The sequence below is a fragment of the Frieseomelitta varia genome, unplaced genomic scaffold (genome assembly GCF_011392965.1).
Source record: "Frieseomelitta varia isolate USP_RPSP 00005682 unplaced genomic scaffold, Fvar_1.2 scaffold_658, whole genome shotgun sequence".
In the NCBI taxonomy this organism is placed as follows: domain Eukaryota; kingdom Metazoa; phylum Arthropoda; class Insecta; order Hymenoptera; family Apidae; genus Frieseomelitta; species Frieseomelitta varia.
The window spans coordinates 3,344-20,718 of record NW_025110432.1 but is presented as its reverse complement, the minus strand read 5'-3'; the positions used below and the strand labels follow the sequence as shown (position 1 = coordinate 20,718).

Genomic DNA, 17,375 nt, shown 5'->3' with positions numbered 1-17,375 from the left:
AGAGTGTGTGTGTGTCTTTCCATGTACGGGAATCGATACGCGACTAGACGGAATTAATAACGCAGCGGGGAACCGCCGCGTAAAAATGCCCTCGTTTCTTTTCCGACGTCTTTGAACGATTTATCGAGAATTTCTCCCTCCCCTTCCACGAAGCACCGAGTAGCTCTTTGAGAGAATGGCGTGTGAAATCTATTCTTCTTCTTCTTCTTCTTCTTCTTCTTCTATTTTTTTTTTTTTTTTTTTTTTCTTTCGAAATCTTGCGTTCTCGCGTTTTTGTGGAATCTGTTCACCATTTCCCTTGCGGTGGAGCACGCTGACGATATTGACCCCTTTCGCGAGTTCATAAACCGTTAACGATCGTGTATCTGACGATAATTACTCTCCACCGTGAAACGTCATAAATTTCCCGTGAAATTTGCCATTTACGCCCTGACCTTATCTCATCGTGCCCTCGTGCGCCTCGTTCTCCACCCTCCTCTCATCCTCCTCCTATATACATACACGTATGTATGCTCTCGTCACACGCTCGTCCTCTCATCCCCCTCTTCATCCCTCCATCCATCCATCCATCTATCTATCTGCCTCTCTATATCTGTCCCCCATCTCCATCTATCTATCCATCCGCGTATCTATCCATCTCTGACTTTCTCTCTCTCTCTCTCTCTCTCTCTCTCTCTCTCTCTCTCTCTTCGTTCTTCCAGCACACGCACACGTGTATCGATGGTTAAAACGCGGGTAAGCCTCGAGGGTAATTAGAGTGCGCGGTGAATGAGACAGTACGGAAAATTGAGGTATCGAACAATACGATGATCACGCCCGGGCTTGTCACTGTGTCCGTTCTGTTCATCCGTCTGCTTTCTCCGGCGCAATTTCTCCATTATCATTCGCGCTGCTCGCATCGATTCTGCCAGCCTCTCGTCCCTTTGCCCTTTACCTCCCCCACCTCAACCTTCAGCCTTTCCCCTCGCCGGCAAGACAATCCTCCGCTGGAAACGTCGCACGTGCGTCTGCATTTTCGCGTGACGCGAAAATCGATAAGCGACCCCGTATGTATGTGTATGTATGTGTATGTATGTGTACCTCGCGACCGCGTTGGATTTCGCGCGAACGAGATTCACGTTCGCCGCCGGTTGATTGACGTTTCGATGACCGTCGGATGTCGTTGACCTTTTTTTCTGGTTATCAGCGACGATCTTTCGATCCATCCACGAGAGATTTTTGTCGTTCTGGGAATTCGGCGAGTCTGAATTCGTCGAGTCGTGCTCGATGAAATTAGGATAACACTTTGTGAGATACTTGGACTGTTTATAGAAGGACGATTGCCCTTTAGGGCATCGACGACTGCTCAGAAAATGGTCAAATCTAACGCGTAGCCTCGGAAACCAATGAATTTGGAATTTTCAGAATTTTTCGTCTAACATGAACGGTATCCAAAATAATGACCACTAGTGAGAATATTTTTTCCAGGGCCATACTTCTCAGAGTTTTTCAAGGTCATTCTTTTTTTTTTTTTTTTTTGCAAAACTGTATATTTTTTTCATCGTATCGTGTAACTAGTAGAAAAATACGTTCAGAAAATTTATGTTTTACATTTTAAATTTATCTCCACATATTGAGATCTTCACGGAAGAGATTTGTATTTTTCTCACGTCAGTGGAGTATGCATAGTGCGAAAGTGACCAAAGAAAAGAACTTAAATTTTTGAACGTCAGTCCATTTTTTAACATCGTTCCAAGATCGTGTTCTCAATATATTTTCTTCACCAACTACACGATCCACTGAAAACAAGATACATAATTGTATAAAAGGAAACATCAATGGCCCTGAGAACTCCGAAAAAAAAAAATGATCTCTGGAGAAAAAAATGTTCTCAAGTGTCATAAGATATTCTTTAATGTCAGTTATATCACTGATCTTCCGATGCCATTCGTGTTGAGCGAAAAAATATTTGTCACACGCAATTCGAAAAAAAGAAATGTCCATGCCTCGCTCAAATGGACCACCCTGTTCGTAACATAATGTTAGCTCGTTACATCAACCACCGAAAACGCGTACGGTCGCATGAAAGTTCAAAAAATGAGCCGAGGAGGAGGGAGTCTCGATGGCTCGTGAAGGTCGCGGAGGGGAGAGCATCGCGGGATATATATGTCCAGGATATCGTTTCATCCATTAAGGTTGTATACAGGCACTCATGTACAGCCCCGGGATACGATATTGCGTTTTCTTGCAGCCCTTTAGTCCTACACCCCATGCGGGTAATCACGACGACTTGGCCATTTCTCTCTTTCCTCCTCCTCCTCACCACCGCGCGCGAGTGGCCGTTAAAGCGACGAAGAGAAGTTGGCGATCAACAGCTTCGATCAGAACGCAGCGCAGAGCCACGCCACGCCACGCCACGCCACTCCACGTGTGCGATATACGGGTGGAAAGTTGCGGTTTGCCTTGTACTGCGAGCACAGTTTCCTGTTTGGCCCGAGCGAGGATTCTCGCGGTCGTGTCTTCTTCTACGTCACCTCCGGTTCGCGTTTGCTCGCCTGCAGCGCAAGGCGTGTTTCTAATTCGAAAAGGTGCGCACAGTTTCGATGTCATTGAGTCGATTAATCGACGCTGATTTTAAGCAACTTTAGAAAAGAAGATCGAACGATCTCTCGCTTGGTCTCGATTTTAGAAGCTTTCTCTGACAGTGACTGGAAAGTGAGTTTACACGATAGAGAGGATATCACTTTCGTAGATTTTAAGTCTTTCTCGTGACCAAATTTTCGAAATTTTCTCACCTTTTTTTTTTTTTTACCGAGCTTGAAACATTCAGGTTAGACGACGAATTAACCTCTTGCGCTGGAATGACCGTGCCACGCACGTCGAGAATTTTTCCCCCCAAATTGCAACATTTTCTCAGTTTCAAGTATATTTAAATGTAACTCAGGCAAAACAAATGATAAGTTTATTACTTCTTAATAATTTCTATCCAGCGATATCATACCAGTGAGTTCAAAAGAAAAAGAAAGCGACTAATTACTGTATACGGTTCGGCCTCTCGTTATGGTCCGCGAACCAGTTGCCAGCGCAAGGGGGTTAATTTGGGATCTCTCGAATTTCCTGATGTTCAATAATGAATAAAGAATCGTCTAACAAGTTTTGAATGACTCTTGTGGAAAGAGAAGTTTCGATCTTCCAAATGACGTTGGATCTGGTCAACGAAAAGTATTTTTCTTAACAAAAGTTCGAGCTTTTACATGATGTAAAGTCATCTTCGAAAAAAAAAAAAAAAAAAAAGAACGGACCCACTTGTCGCAAATCAAGAGATCAAGAGCTATCGAGATCACTATTTTCACGAAAGGTCATGTCAGTTCAAAGTGTCGATAATTTTTCATCGATAATTGACCACTGTGCGAACGTGGAAAATACTCAAAGCGAGAAAGCTTCGCGCTGTGCGTAAATTTCTGTATTTGTACCCAAATTCTTCGCCTCGGTTTACATTTAAATTTCTGTTTTTCAGTTGAATCACTAGTATGTCTCTGCGTCGATTCGATCGAACGCCGTAACTATGTTCCCGATGTTAATGTTGCGCGTCGTGTTGTATTAGTATACTAGCTGATAATCAGTCAGCTGTATGCATCGAAAGCGACTGTTTAGCAGCTGTTTTGCGACTTATTGCCGAAGCGCGGACGCTTTATTCAGATGTTGTCGCATAATTATGTGTCCTGAATTGCCTGCTTGTTAGTCTGGTCGCTTGTTTCTGATACGAGGGAAGCCACTTTCGTGACGTGTACACGGTTAATCCACACTTTCTACCACGCGTTCGTTATTACCCAGTTTTCAAACAATCCGTCGTTTTTTTTTTTCTTTTTTCGTATACATGCATCGTAAAGGTAAAGTTTTACAGGAATTTGCCGCGAATCCGACGGACAAAATTAAACGATTTCTATTTTTTTTCGAAATGTGAAAAACTGGGAGAGAAATAACAATTCTTTGAATCTTAACACTTTTTTTGCACTCCGAGTCGTTTTGCACACATTTTTGATTTGGTAGTTAGATTTTAGTTTCCGCGGTTATTCAACATTCGACGAATTGGACGTGTTGTATTCAAAAGCCGTCCGATAGCTCGCGATAGGATCCAATTGACTTTCTTCTCTGCCTCCGAGTGTCATTTATAGTCTTTGGACAGTACCCTTGTTCCTTCTAGGGATCTTGCAGTTTCTAGAAGGTCCGAGGATCCCTTGTTTTATGTGAATTTTATTGCACCATCTTGACTTTCTTTACGCAAGAGTTCTACAAATTTCAAATGTGTCGTAAGTCTTTGCCCATTCTCTCTCTCTCTTTCTTTTTATAGTTTTATTTATTTTATGAAGGATATACGCGTCGATTACGCATATGTTAGAGACGAGGCGATTTCGAAATTGTTGGAAGGCAGGTAGCCCATCTATGATTTATGAAGAACCGAGTCCTCAATATACTTGGGAAATCTCGGCGAATGTTTAGGAAAATGTTGCAATAAAAATATGGTATTATAACAAAAAAAAAAAAAAAAAAACGACAACGCATCTTCTGGTATCATAAGTTTCGCAGGATGTACCTCTAGCTTCTTGGATTTCTAACACGAAACTATTGTTTTCAATTCGACGAAAGTATTTTACATTTCTTTAAACACAGAATACTTTATACTCAACTTTAAAATACTTTGAACATTTCATTTTTATATTTTTTTCAAATTCAATAGACATACCTTGAAACACTCCAAATAGTTTATTTTTATATTTTTCTCAAACTTAATGAACCCTCATGTGACAATAAAGGGCGCAGAAAATTTGTCAGAGAGACGCGCGATGATTAATAACCATGTTTCAGATTAAAACTATTAATTCTTAACCAGTTGCGCTGGCAACTGATTGCGGACCATAACGAGTGACCAAACCGTATACGATTCGTCGCTTTCTTTTTGAACTCGTCAGTATGACATCACATGATATGGATAGAAATTATTGAGAAGTAATAAATTTATTATTTATCTAGCCTATTTTGTTTCACTCAAGTATACTTAAAACTGAGGAAATATAACAATTTTAGAACAAGAAAATGTGCGCGGCACGTCGTTCCAGCGCAAGAGGCTGAAGAAAATAAATTTTCAAAAAGTATCAAAAGAAAAAAACAAAAAACGATATTGTGATATCTCTATCACACTTGTAACGCCTAATCAGTAGCGCCTATAGAGACGGTGCAACAATAACAAGCGGCGCCTACGGGGTTAAGCTAGCGCAGGTGTGGTTAAAGTTGAAGAGACAGAGAGGCGCGGAGACGTCGATTCGACAGCCTGACGACGCTGTTTCCGATCGAGTGCGTCGATCAGACGTTACAAATTGGCGACAACCGCCGGTGAAAGGCGAAGCGGAAACGGATGGAGGAACTGCCGATTCCAAATTAACATGGGATTCAGGATACTGCGGCAATCCTCTTACGGACGACGCATTACAAATTCCCTGGCGCGCACGCCACCTGCCACGTCGAAACACGCGCGCAAGTATCCCGCGAGGTAAACCGCGGTTCGCCCGTTTCCGATTAACGGATCCGTGTTTTCGAAGAAGCACGCGCTCCTGGAGTTGGTGGAAATCATTCGCCCTGCGATTCCTCGACACACGAAACGTGTTTCTGCGTACGCGCTGGGGATCCTCTACGTGCGTGCAATGCCGAGTCGATCCGATATCGAACCGTAATTTCGTCTTCATCATTTTTCGTCGGAGGAAAGAAGAAAATAATCGCGGGAACAACGATCGACTAGAAATGATTTTTCTTTTAACGACACGAGCGAGTTTCGAAGGAGGAACTTTGTTCGTTGCTGATGTGACGAATGTACAATTGCACTTTCGAATTCGACTTTTATTCAAAAGCGACCGCAGTTTGTTTGACTGATGTAGAATTGAATTGACTTTCGTCCTTACTTCAGAGTGTCATTTATAATCTTCGAGCAGTTTCTAAAAAAATCCTTTTGAGGATCCTTTGTGTCTGTTTGGTGTTTGAATTTTGTTGTACTGCCGACTTTCATTACGCTGACGACCGTCATCGATGAGAGAAATTTATACGTTATAATACTTTATCTTCTGGTGTGAGCTCTCGGAGACTCTCTTTCGATTGCCGACGATGATTACTATTAAAAAACACATTGCGTACCGCACTCGGCGCGCCCAACTTGCTGCCAAGGCCGGCACATTTTTAGAGCAGCAGGGAAACTTTGTACAATGCATACGTGCACTTCTTTAATTCACATTGATGAAATTTTTTTAACTATACTATACTATATATTTTTACTACTATATGTTATTACTGTTTTTTTATAGTACTATATATTTTTTATAGTATATATATATATATACTATAAAATATATACTATATATACTATATATTTTTTATAGTAATATTTAAGAATCTGTTTATTATGCATTTTTGATTTTAACTATTATTTATTTTATGGCAAAAATGCTCTTCTAATTGTAAATAGTCTTTCGAGAAATCTTTACACTTTGAGGTTAACATTCTCAACGCAAGTAATCAACAACTTAAAATATTCTTTCTTTTCATAAAAAAAAAAAAAAACTGTGTTCCCCGTCTCTCACGAACCTTTGTCCTCGAGCTGATTTATTCTAACTGCGAAATATTTTCGTTTCAGGTAAGCGATCATCTGGAGTAAAACGTAATCTTAATGGCGCCCGATACTGCCGAGGGACTGTTGGTTGGGTGAGTCAAGCCGTGTCGTCTTATCCGTTGAATAATAGTTCAGATAGCAGAATATATTCGGGTGGTACAATATTCGAACAATGGGGACGCGGATAATAGGGGTACTAGTATCGTTTCGTAATGATACACGATAATCTGAGCTCGATGCTTTCGCTTCTATTGTGAATAGAAGCGAATCGTCCTCCCCACGAACGACGTATGCGATGGTATTTAAATTGCTAACGGTTTTTAATCCTCGAAAGATCGTGCGATGGTGTTAACCTTCTTTGAAACAACTCTCCTCAGTGTTGTGCAACGTCGATTTGCGATAGTGATTTCCACGTATTTTGCACAATTTTGTGAATTATGTCGTTGCGATGATTTTGAAGAATTTGTGTGGTTCAGATCGGTTTTCCTTTTTTTCGCGTAAGAAGCGCGTGTCTTTGCTGGAATTCGCGAGGTCACTCGCTCGCTGATCGCACGAGCAGGCGAGCGGAGTAGCTGTGTCATCAGACGCGTGCCGCAGCGATGCATCACGGAATGACGGGAAATCGTGGCAGAGCAGTTTCGTCGGTCACAAATCACGCTACTCGCCTCTTGTTACGCTGCGTGTGCGCGCGTACGTTGCCAGGTGAACCTGGTCCCTGTCTCTCACTATCGTTCTGACAAGAAAAAAGAAAAGAAAAAGACTCTTCCAAATAAAACTAACATCAGTGTTATATCATTTATATATCTGGTAATTAATTGATAATCAATAGGCCTAATTTGATTAGCTTCGTTTTCTAGATTGTCCGAAATCCTAAATCCCAATGAAAGTAATATCTAGCGTTGTATTATTTACGTATCTGGTAGTTAGTTGATAATTAGTCGGCCTAGTTCGAAATTCTAAATCCCAGTGAAAATAACATCGGTGTTATATTATTTATTTATAATATTATAATTAATTGATAATTAATTGCCTCAGTCCGACGTCCTAAATCCCAGTGAAAATAACAGGAGTGTTGTATTATTTATTTATCTGGCAGCTAATTGATAATTAATTGCCTCAGTCCGGCATCCTAAATCCCAGTGAAAATAACACCAGTGTTATATTATTTATTTATCTAGCAGCTAAAATTAATAATCAGTAGATTCAGTTGAATTAATTTCTTCCTTTAGGTTGTCCGAAATCCGAAATCCCAACCAAGAAAGTAACCAAGCCAGTGCTATTTATTATTTATTTATCTGTCTGGTAACTAAAACTTGTTTACGTTATCTAACAACTGAAATTGATAATTAACAGGTGAAGTTTGATCAATTTCTTTAGAATTTGTTCAAAATCCTGGATCTGCGTTATTTTAGATCAGAGCTGGCTAACTGGCGGCAGCGTAACCCCCTCCACTGCATCGATCTCTTCGCTTGCTTAGTAGGAAGATCAACGGATTGAAAGAGTGGGGGGGAAATTTCAGTGTAGTGGAGGGGATCGTTGCAGGAGAGTGGGGAGCAAGAGTCCACGAGCCGCCAGTTAGCCAACTCTATTTCAGATAATCGTCCAAGACGACGAAAAGTGAGCCTCGTCTCATCGAATCCATTCGACATATTTCTTCCTGACAAGCTTGACAATTTAAAACGAAACGAAACGGTACGAAACAAACAACAGAAACCGAACGACCGAGGGTCAAAATCCTATTTGTCAAAATAACTCGTTCTTCCGCAATATCGAGGACCACGGTTCTTAAAGAGATTCCCATTTTGTCTTTGATCCAAGACTGGCGTTCCAGCAGTGGCCAGGTAACTTGATTGCCGGATATTCAAATTGGACAGGACTCGAGTTAATTCGAGTTAACCAACGTATGGTTATTCCGCGTCAAGTCGAATTATATTTTCCTCGTTGCCGCGGGCGGCATGCCGCGTTTCGCGATAAACTCGTTCCTTCTCTCTCTCTCTCTCTCTCTCTCTCTCTCTCTCTCTCTTTCTTTTCTTTCTTTTTTGTTTGCCACTCTTGGTTTCGTATATACCCTTCGTGATTTCTCTCGAGCGAGCACGAACGAGCGTGCTGCGACTGCCGAGTCACTTGGCGATACACGAAGATCGTTTTTCGCCTCGATGCCGCGTCCTGACTTTTAATGCTTCGTCCGTCTTCTTTCACCGTACCGAATTACTTTCCCCTCTCGACGAATTATCGTCTTGTCTCGAACTCGGCTCTATGTTATTTTATATTTTAATGACACGTATGCACGTGCAGATGCAATGAATCTGCCTCGTCAGCTGGAGATTTGATTAAAAATACAACGAAGAGCGTAACTGTGTGACGACGTTAATGAAAAATTGTCAATGATAATTTAAATTGATGTAATTCTAAGTATCATAAATGATTCTCATTTCGAAGCGTATGGTCTCTGCATGAATTTGTTTTACATCGTGCGGCGGTTGGAAAAGTGAGAGAATAGTTTCAATTTTGTCAAAATCCAAAATACATTGATTACGATTGATTTATTATTTAACCTTAAAATAAGATCAAATGAAATTCTTCTACTAAAGTCATTTTTCATTGTTATGCAGTTACGTTCTTCAACAGCTATACATAGAACAATATTATCCCAAGTTACTGCGAAGTTAACTTTTAACTTCTTGCGCTGGAATGACGTGCCACGTCGAGAATTTTTTGTTCCAAAATTGCAATATTTTCTCAGTTTTAAGTATATTTATGTGGAACAAAATAGGCGAGACAAATGACAAATTTGTTACTTCTCAGATATCATACCGACAAGTTCGACAAAGAAAACGGACGAATTCTTGTATACGGTTCGGTCACTCGTTATGGTCCGCAATCGGTTGCCAGCGCGATTAAAAATTGGTTAAAAATTGAAAACTTGCGTCGAAAGAGGAATTCTTCGTTCTGAAGAATTTGAAAAGAAAAAAAAAAAAAATAAAAAAGTAAAAAACCACTCGCGTTTGATTAGAGGCCAAAGAGTCGGTTTCCTCCTGCGAACGGAAAAGGCGTGCAAACTCGTCGGCTCGCTCGATGTCAGCGTGATACACGCGAACGCTCGTGCACATCCTTCTGGCCCCGTTCGTTCGGTTTCCACGTCTCCTGGTTGTGTTGCTCGGTCGAGCCGTGGGAAGCGTAGGTGGTCTCGGTTGGGCAACGTCTGGCTCTCGATCTCCGGCAACGATAACGGGCCGTTGACTCTGCTCCACGTGCACGGGAGCAGAAAGGGCAGCCAAGGTGGTGCCGGACGGGTGAGAATTCGGCGCCTAATTTGGAGAGGTTCGGTTTCGGGGCTCTCGAACTCGCCCTTCGTGCGAGGTGCCCCGAGAGGTCCTGGAACGGGCGGTTCGCCGATAGAATGAGATAACGTGGCTCGTGACCGCTCGGCTGTCCCTTTTCCCACGACCTTCTTAAAAATCGCGCGGTCGTTATTTTCGCCAGCCAGCGCCTACACATGTAAAATCCTCTCGGTCAAACCAGAGAGACTGAAAACCGAAATATTTTGAGATTTAGGTGTTATACCCAGAGACTGAAACCGAAATATTGTGAGATTTAGGTATTATACCGGCATTTGTTCCCATATTATCGTAATACAACCGCTGTTTGGGAAATCGGTTTTAATATAAGACGGTCATACCTGTATTTTCATACGTATTTTATCGGTATCTGATGTCTACAACGGTAAAAATACTGAAATATATACCGGTACGGTACTGCTTTACCGACGAAAACACATGTTTCATTTTCTACGTACAGTGACTCTTGTTAATATTCGGACATCGTGCTATTCAAAATGTTGTTGTGGATTTCGATTGTTTATAATAGTAAATTTGAATTGATTTTTTGAATAATATAATAGAACATTCGTTATAGTTTATAGTAACGTAAATTTTATTTTTTTATTGCGCATACTTTTCTTAATGTCAAACAATAAACTGAACCATATCGAAATGTAGCGTGGCAAAAATATTCGGATATTTGAAAAACTACAATATTTGAACCTGAAAATTGTTATACAACATAAACAATAATTAATATTTTGTTAGGTAGCCCTTAACTTCAATAATACATCGCAGACGCTTAGGCATGTTTCCAGTAATTTTTTTTAAGTAATTTAGCGGAATATTCTTCCATTCTACGATTAATCGTTGTTTCAACTTCACTTTCGATTTATCGACGTACGACAGTTAGTCATTTTTCACCGAGAAAAAGGAAAAACGTATCGAGAAATCGGTCATCTTTTAAAATTAAGTAAGAGTATCGTGGCTGATATTGTACAAAGATACAACGATGAATTAGTATTAGAAATAATAAAGGATACGTGTACAAGCGTCATCAAATTTACTATCGGCAGCTTTATGTAAACATTTGATCATTGTCTCCTTTTCTTTTTCTAATGTAGTAATATTTTATTTACCGGTATTATACCGAAATACATCTACCGACCTAACATCGTTTTGATAGCATCATACCGGTATTCGTACCATTTCGGTTTCATCAAACGTAATCGAATAATAACCTAAAAATACCCTACCGTTATTTTATCGGTATCCGTAATACCGATTCGGTCTCTGGGTCAAACATTAGCTCGATAATCTCTAAATATTTCCACAGTAGGCGTTGTATGATTCTGCTTGAAAGGTAGTTGACGCTGAAGCAACCGTAATCTAACATATATTGAATCACTGATTGAAATCAATAACAGATATTAATCTCAATTTTAGGAATCATACTTTTTCAAGTAGTTCGAATGAAAATCTAAAATCAGCAGTTATTGACTCGCGGTCCGATTTTAACGAAAATTCTTAACTATTCTCGGGTTCGACATTAATAAAATTATAATAAAATTAAGAAATAATTTATTCAAATTAATTTATTGTAATTTTATTATAATTTAATTAACTTGTTTTATTATAATAAAATTAGATTAAACGAAAATAAATGGTGCAACGGTTGTACAATCATTTATAAAACTTGAACGATAAAATTCGAAATTTTCAATTTTAATTTCGTTTTGAATAAACCTGCACAGGAAACCGTGAAGATATTCGTCTTGGAAATGGCAGCCATCGCAGTCCGTTCCGTTTTAATCGTCGCAACGATAGAAAATTATCGATCCCCCGGATCGTAACTCGGTAGCAAACAAACGCTTCGTTAACGGTTATTTACACAGTTACTCGTTTGTTTTTCATTCTTCTGGAGGCACCAACGCCGGCGGCCGGCGTTCTCTCTCTCCTCCCTTATTTAATTAGGCTCCGATTAGCTGCGCAGTTTTGTGCAAATACTTCTTTCAGCAGCGCGCTGAAAACGCTCATTAAGGGACCGACTATCGAGTTACCCCGTGCCTAGTAACGAGCGGCAATTGTTTACGATCTTAGAAAATTCCAGCACGTCGACGACGGCCGCCAACACCGGCCTGAACGTTGGCAAACGCTCGCCGACGCGATAGTCGCCGATAATTACGCGCTTGTTGCTAGCCTGCTAGCTCGTTCTTCGTTCTTCCAGTTGGAACGCGGTAATACTGACAAATTGAACGTATTCCAACGTTCCAACGTCTGAACCTCGTTTAACCGGGAGATTCAAAGGAGGACGTGCCCCCGCTGCGAAGGCAAAGATTGACTTACGACTGGACAAGGTCTGCTGTCGTACGAACGACAGACACTAACTGTCTGTTCCTCGTCGTTCGATTGGAATTTGATATAAATAATGTTTATTTAATGTAATGATGATAGAGCAACAACTAATCAAACAAGAAAAGTACAATTCAACTCGAATAAACTCTTTTTAACAACGCAGTTGACACTTTTAACAACTCTTTCTGAATACTCTCTCACGACTTGGTTTCTCAACTATGCTCTCTTCGAAAAGAAAAGCGCGCCATTGCGCCTACGTTGTGCTTCTCGCGTCACATTTGTATTTTAATCGTATTTCTATGATTAAGAAACAGGCCATATGTTATATTTAAACATAACTAAAGTTATAACTACAGATTAATTATAGTTAGCCGACACTACATTTGTACCAATTGCGAAAGGAGCGCGATGACACACGCCGGTGAGAATAATCGGAGGGGTTGAAAGATACCCTAGTAAGGTATCCGACGCTTCGGAAGCCCCGGTCGTGCTAGATAAGTCTAGCAAAGAGCCACGATATTGACTGTACGAGCGTGTGTGGACGTTGATCTAACCTATTCTGGCTAAATAGCGGGAATAGTTTTGTTTCTGCGTCTTTCAGAGTACAGCCTCTTTGAATAACCATGTTATTCGATTCTTTTTCCCAAGAATCTGATCTAACCTAAGTCGAACCCAAACCTGGAACTACGTCTGATTTAACCTAACCTAAAGCTAAGCCTGTATTTCTTCGCGAGAACGAAATTTAATCCAATTTGAATCTTTTTCTTTCTCTTTTTAAACCTAAAGAAAAACGTAACTTCAAACCTAACCTAATTTAAGTCCAATCTAAACCTGAACCTGTATTTCTTCGCAACAATCTGACCTAACCTAATCTAATTCAATCTAACTTAAACCTAAACCTAAACTTGCAAGGACGAATTTTAAGAACCTTTCCTTTTTTTTTGAAACCTAACAGAACTTAGATTAGATTTAAATTAAAACTTAACCTAATTTAAATCTAATTTAAACCTAAATCTGTGTTTCTTCGCAACGACGAAATCTAACCTAACCTAAATTTAAATTTAACCTAACTTGAACCTAAACCTAAATCTGCACGGACGAAATTTAAGATAACTTGAATCTATTTTTTGTTTTTTTTTTTTTTTTGAACTTAACCTAACTTATGTTAGATTTAAATTGAAACTTAACCTAATTTAAATCTAATTTAAACCTAAATCTGTATTTCTTCGCAATGATGAAATCTAACCTAACATAATCTAATATAATCTAACTTAAACCTTAACCTAAACCTGCAAGCACGAAATTTAAGATAACTTGAACCTTTCCTTTTCCTTGAAACCTAACCTAACTTGGGTTAGATTTAAATTAAAAATTAACTTAATTTAAATCTAATTTAAACCTAAATCTGTGCTTCTTCGCAACGACGAAATCTGATCTAACCTAAATCTAAATCTAACTCAATCTAATTTCACCTAATTTCAACCTAAACCTGTGTTCCTTCGCAACGACGAACTCTAACCTGACCTAAATCTAAATCCAACCTAATCAAAAACCTGTGTTTCTTCGGTACGACGAAACAATGGAGATTCCACTTAACCGTGCCACGTGGTACGATGCCAGAGCCGTGAAAATAATAAAAATAGAGGAAGAAAAAACGCACAGCGTGTACGGTTCGCGAGCGAATTTTTGGGCATCGTTGCCGAGCCATTATGTCTCGCGGATGAAAAGCGGACAAAACGAGCGACGCCTCGCCACGAGAGGGATTAAAAATGTAAAACGAATTTTTTTCGAGCGAATTAGCAGCCGGTGGCTGTCGGTGAATTTGCCATCCGGATTAAACGACGTAGCAGCCCACCGGGTGCCGGTTTAATTCAAAATCTTGGCCACCGTCTGATTAAATTGCCCAGTCATTCACTTCGCTTGATTATTTACTCTTCTTAACTGAGATTAGTCGCCCCCCCCCCTTATTACAACCATCCGTCGTCCGCCGTATTCCCTTTTCTTCGGGCCTAGAAATTACGAATCGCCGTGGCGCCAGCTTTGTTGCAGACCGAGCGCAAAAGTGTGAGAGACGGCGAGAGGAAAGTTTCGCGCGAGAGGCGATACTCGTGCTTGCCACGCTGACGAGAAATATCGCGGTTGTTTCGCCAAAATTTCGCAATAAACGCGGAACAAAGCTAATTACCGAACGCTCACTTCACTCTTTTGATTCTCTTCACTCTCGTATCTCGAGGCGTGGATGAAAGTGCCCGATGTGCCGGAGGTGTTGATTTATCGATCCATTGGTTATTGACGAATAAAACGACAAATATGAATTGTTCGCGTAATTGGCGAGTTTTCCCAAGCTGAACGCTCATCGCTGTTCTCATCGATCGAACCGATCGAGTTCGGCAAATGAGGAATTTTCGTCGTCGAGCGCTTCACGATGAATCGTAATTACGTAAGTCTTGAGAAAGATGAAAAAACTCGCGAAAAATCCGATTTTTTTTTTTTTTTTTTTTTTTGAAAAAACCAAACGATCGTAGCTGCTTTCGTGAATAGAATATTCGGAACTTTCCGAGGCTCGTAATCAGAGATCGAACAAGTTAGGGAACTTTTAAATAGGCTCTATTTGAAACGTGGATCGCGGAACTTTCTCGGGTAATGCTCTCGCGTTACGAGTCCCGATGAGAACGGATAAATAAATGTTCTTAAATGTAAAACTTTCAGATTTAGAACTTGTAGAAAAATATAAAAAAGCGACGACTTTTCTACCGCAGTAACAGATAATTCGTTCGTCAATATCAAAATAATTCTTAATATCTGCAGCAGACATTGAATAATTCCATTCATCGAATAATACTCGAATATGAAATAACACTCGAATGGATTTTCAATTAGATTAGTTCTAAAATAACTTGTTTCCTTGGAACTTTTATTATTATGGATTCTAAAATATATTGAATGTATTACGTATGAAACAGATCAAGAAAAGAATATATTAAAAATATATCGAACTTTTATTACGTAGGTTCTAAAATATATTGAATGCCTTAAGTATAAAATACATTACAGAATATTGACAAGTATATATTGAACTTTTATTATACAGGTTCTAAAATATACTGAATACTTTATATAGTGAATGTACTAAATATAAAATATAAAGTAAAATAAAGATATTATGAAATATAAAAAATACAAAGTAAAGTAATAAAACATAAAGTAAAATAAATATAATATAAAATATATTACATATGTATTATATATTTAAAATATATTATATATATTATAATATAAAATATAAAGTAAAATAAATATAAAATATATTACATATATGTAATATATATAATATATAATATAATATATAATACAAAATATAAAATATATTACATATATGTAATATATATAATATATAATATAATATATAATACAAAATATAAAATATAAAATACATTGAAGAATATATTAAACTTTTGTTACACAGATTCTAAAATATATTGGATATAAAAATATTTTATACATTGAACGTATTAAATATAAAATATATCAAAGTTCAAATTATATTGAAAAATATACATATTGAGTAGTGTTTCACTAAGTTTAACACTTTTCTTTCTTTACAAAAATGCCACCACAAAAAAAAAAAAAAAAACGGATATTACACACAACTTTGAACAGAATATTTTCTTTTAAAAGCGGAAAGAACCTGTTAATTTCGATCGCTGCCTGCAACACCTACGTGAGTGTTAGCGAACGTAATCGTCACCGAGGCCGCACGAACGCGTTCTCCGATCTCCGGAGCTCTGCTGCGCGTTATCGGCGCGAAATTACACCTCGCCGAAGGAAACTTAATATCTGCTCGTATCACCGAGGAAAACTACGAGACGCCACGCTCGACTCACTTGACGTATCACGCGCCTAAATCTCTCCCTCTCGAATTTTTGCCACCGACCGATTTCCCGAAAAACGCGAGACGTCAAATATATATCTGGAACGTACGGTTTCTCGCGTGCGGCCAGCTTTTTGCTAATACCGGTACCTCGTTACTGGACTTCCCAAACTGTAATCCCGCCTCAGGAGCAAAGTGTGGGAATTTGAACGAAAGAACGTTTAACCTTTTTTTTTTTTTTTTTTTTTTTTTTTTTTTTTTTTTCGGGGGCGAAAAGGAACGCTCTCGAGACGAAGAAAAAGATGAATAACGATGAGCGATGTTACCTGGAGGTCCTGGGAAGAAAAATATTTTTGTTTCGTTGCCGCGCGTCCCGTGCGGATCGCCCCGTTGGCGATGAACTTTCTGAATAATTACCAGCGGTATGAGCTTGATTCATCACCGAAGTTCGCCTACCTAAGATGCTTTATCTGCGCGTCGCAGTCTCTGCGAAATTAATATGCTAATACCCGTGTGGCTCCCTCTGCTTCAACCCCGTACACCCCGGAGCGGTAGCTCTCTCAACCTTGTCGTCCCTGCTCTCCGTTTCTCGCTGCTAACGCCAACCATCCCCGGTGCTCCGCCTGCCGTGCTTTCAGTCCACCGCCTAACCCAACCCCTAAACCGGAACGGATCGGCAAACACGAGTATGAACTGTCTCATTTACGAGCTCGTTTCTTGATCACGCTAATTTCCAATACTCGGCCGTCTCCCTCTTCTGTCACGTTATCTTTGTTCTTTCGTCAGACGTTTGTAGATCATAGCAGGGCCTCCCTTGTGTCCGACTATCACACTATAACGTAACTGTGTAATATTCGATTAATGTTCTAACGTTTCAACTGTATTGTAACGTACTATTATATTATTAGTAATTAACTAATGTTACTGTATTAACTAATATTATTGTATTAATATTCGAGTATTGTACCGCAACTAAGCTTTAAACCGACAGATTGGCGAACACGAGTGTGAACTGTTTCATTTACGAGCTCGTTTCTTGATCACGCCAATTTCCAATACTCGGCCGCCTGCCCCTTCTGTCACGTTATCTTTGTTCTTTCGTCAGGCGTTTGTAGATCATAGCAGAGCCTCCCTTGTGTCCGACTATCACACTATAACGTAACTGTGTAATATTCGATTAATGTTCTAACGTTTC

At 39.5% G+C, this 17,375-nt stretch overlaps 1 long non-coding RNA gene across 2 annotated transcripts in view; it reads right to left on the bottom strand.

The window, feature by feature from the left end:
• Positions 1-16,414: 16,414 nt before the first annotated feature.
• The window catches only part of LOC122534986, a 1,484-nt gene continuing 523 nt past the window's right edge, over positions 16,415-17,375 (bottom strand). The window contains exons 2-4 of one of the 2 annotated variants that reach the window (XR_006308037.1): positions 17,148-17,342; positions 16,598-17,023; positions 16,415-16,515 (exon numbers count right to left, since the gene is read on the bottom strand). This is a non-coding gene — a long non-coding RNA (uncharacterized LOC122534986). Of the gene's footprint in view, positions 17,024-17,147; positions 17,343-17,375 lie in introns of both variants that reach the window. The other variant, XR_006308036.1, reaches the window with a different exon arrangement.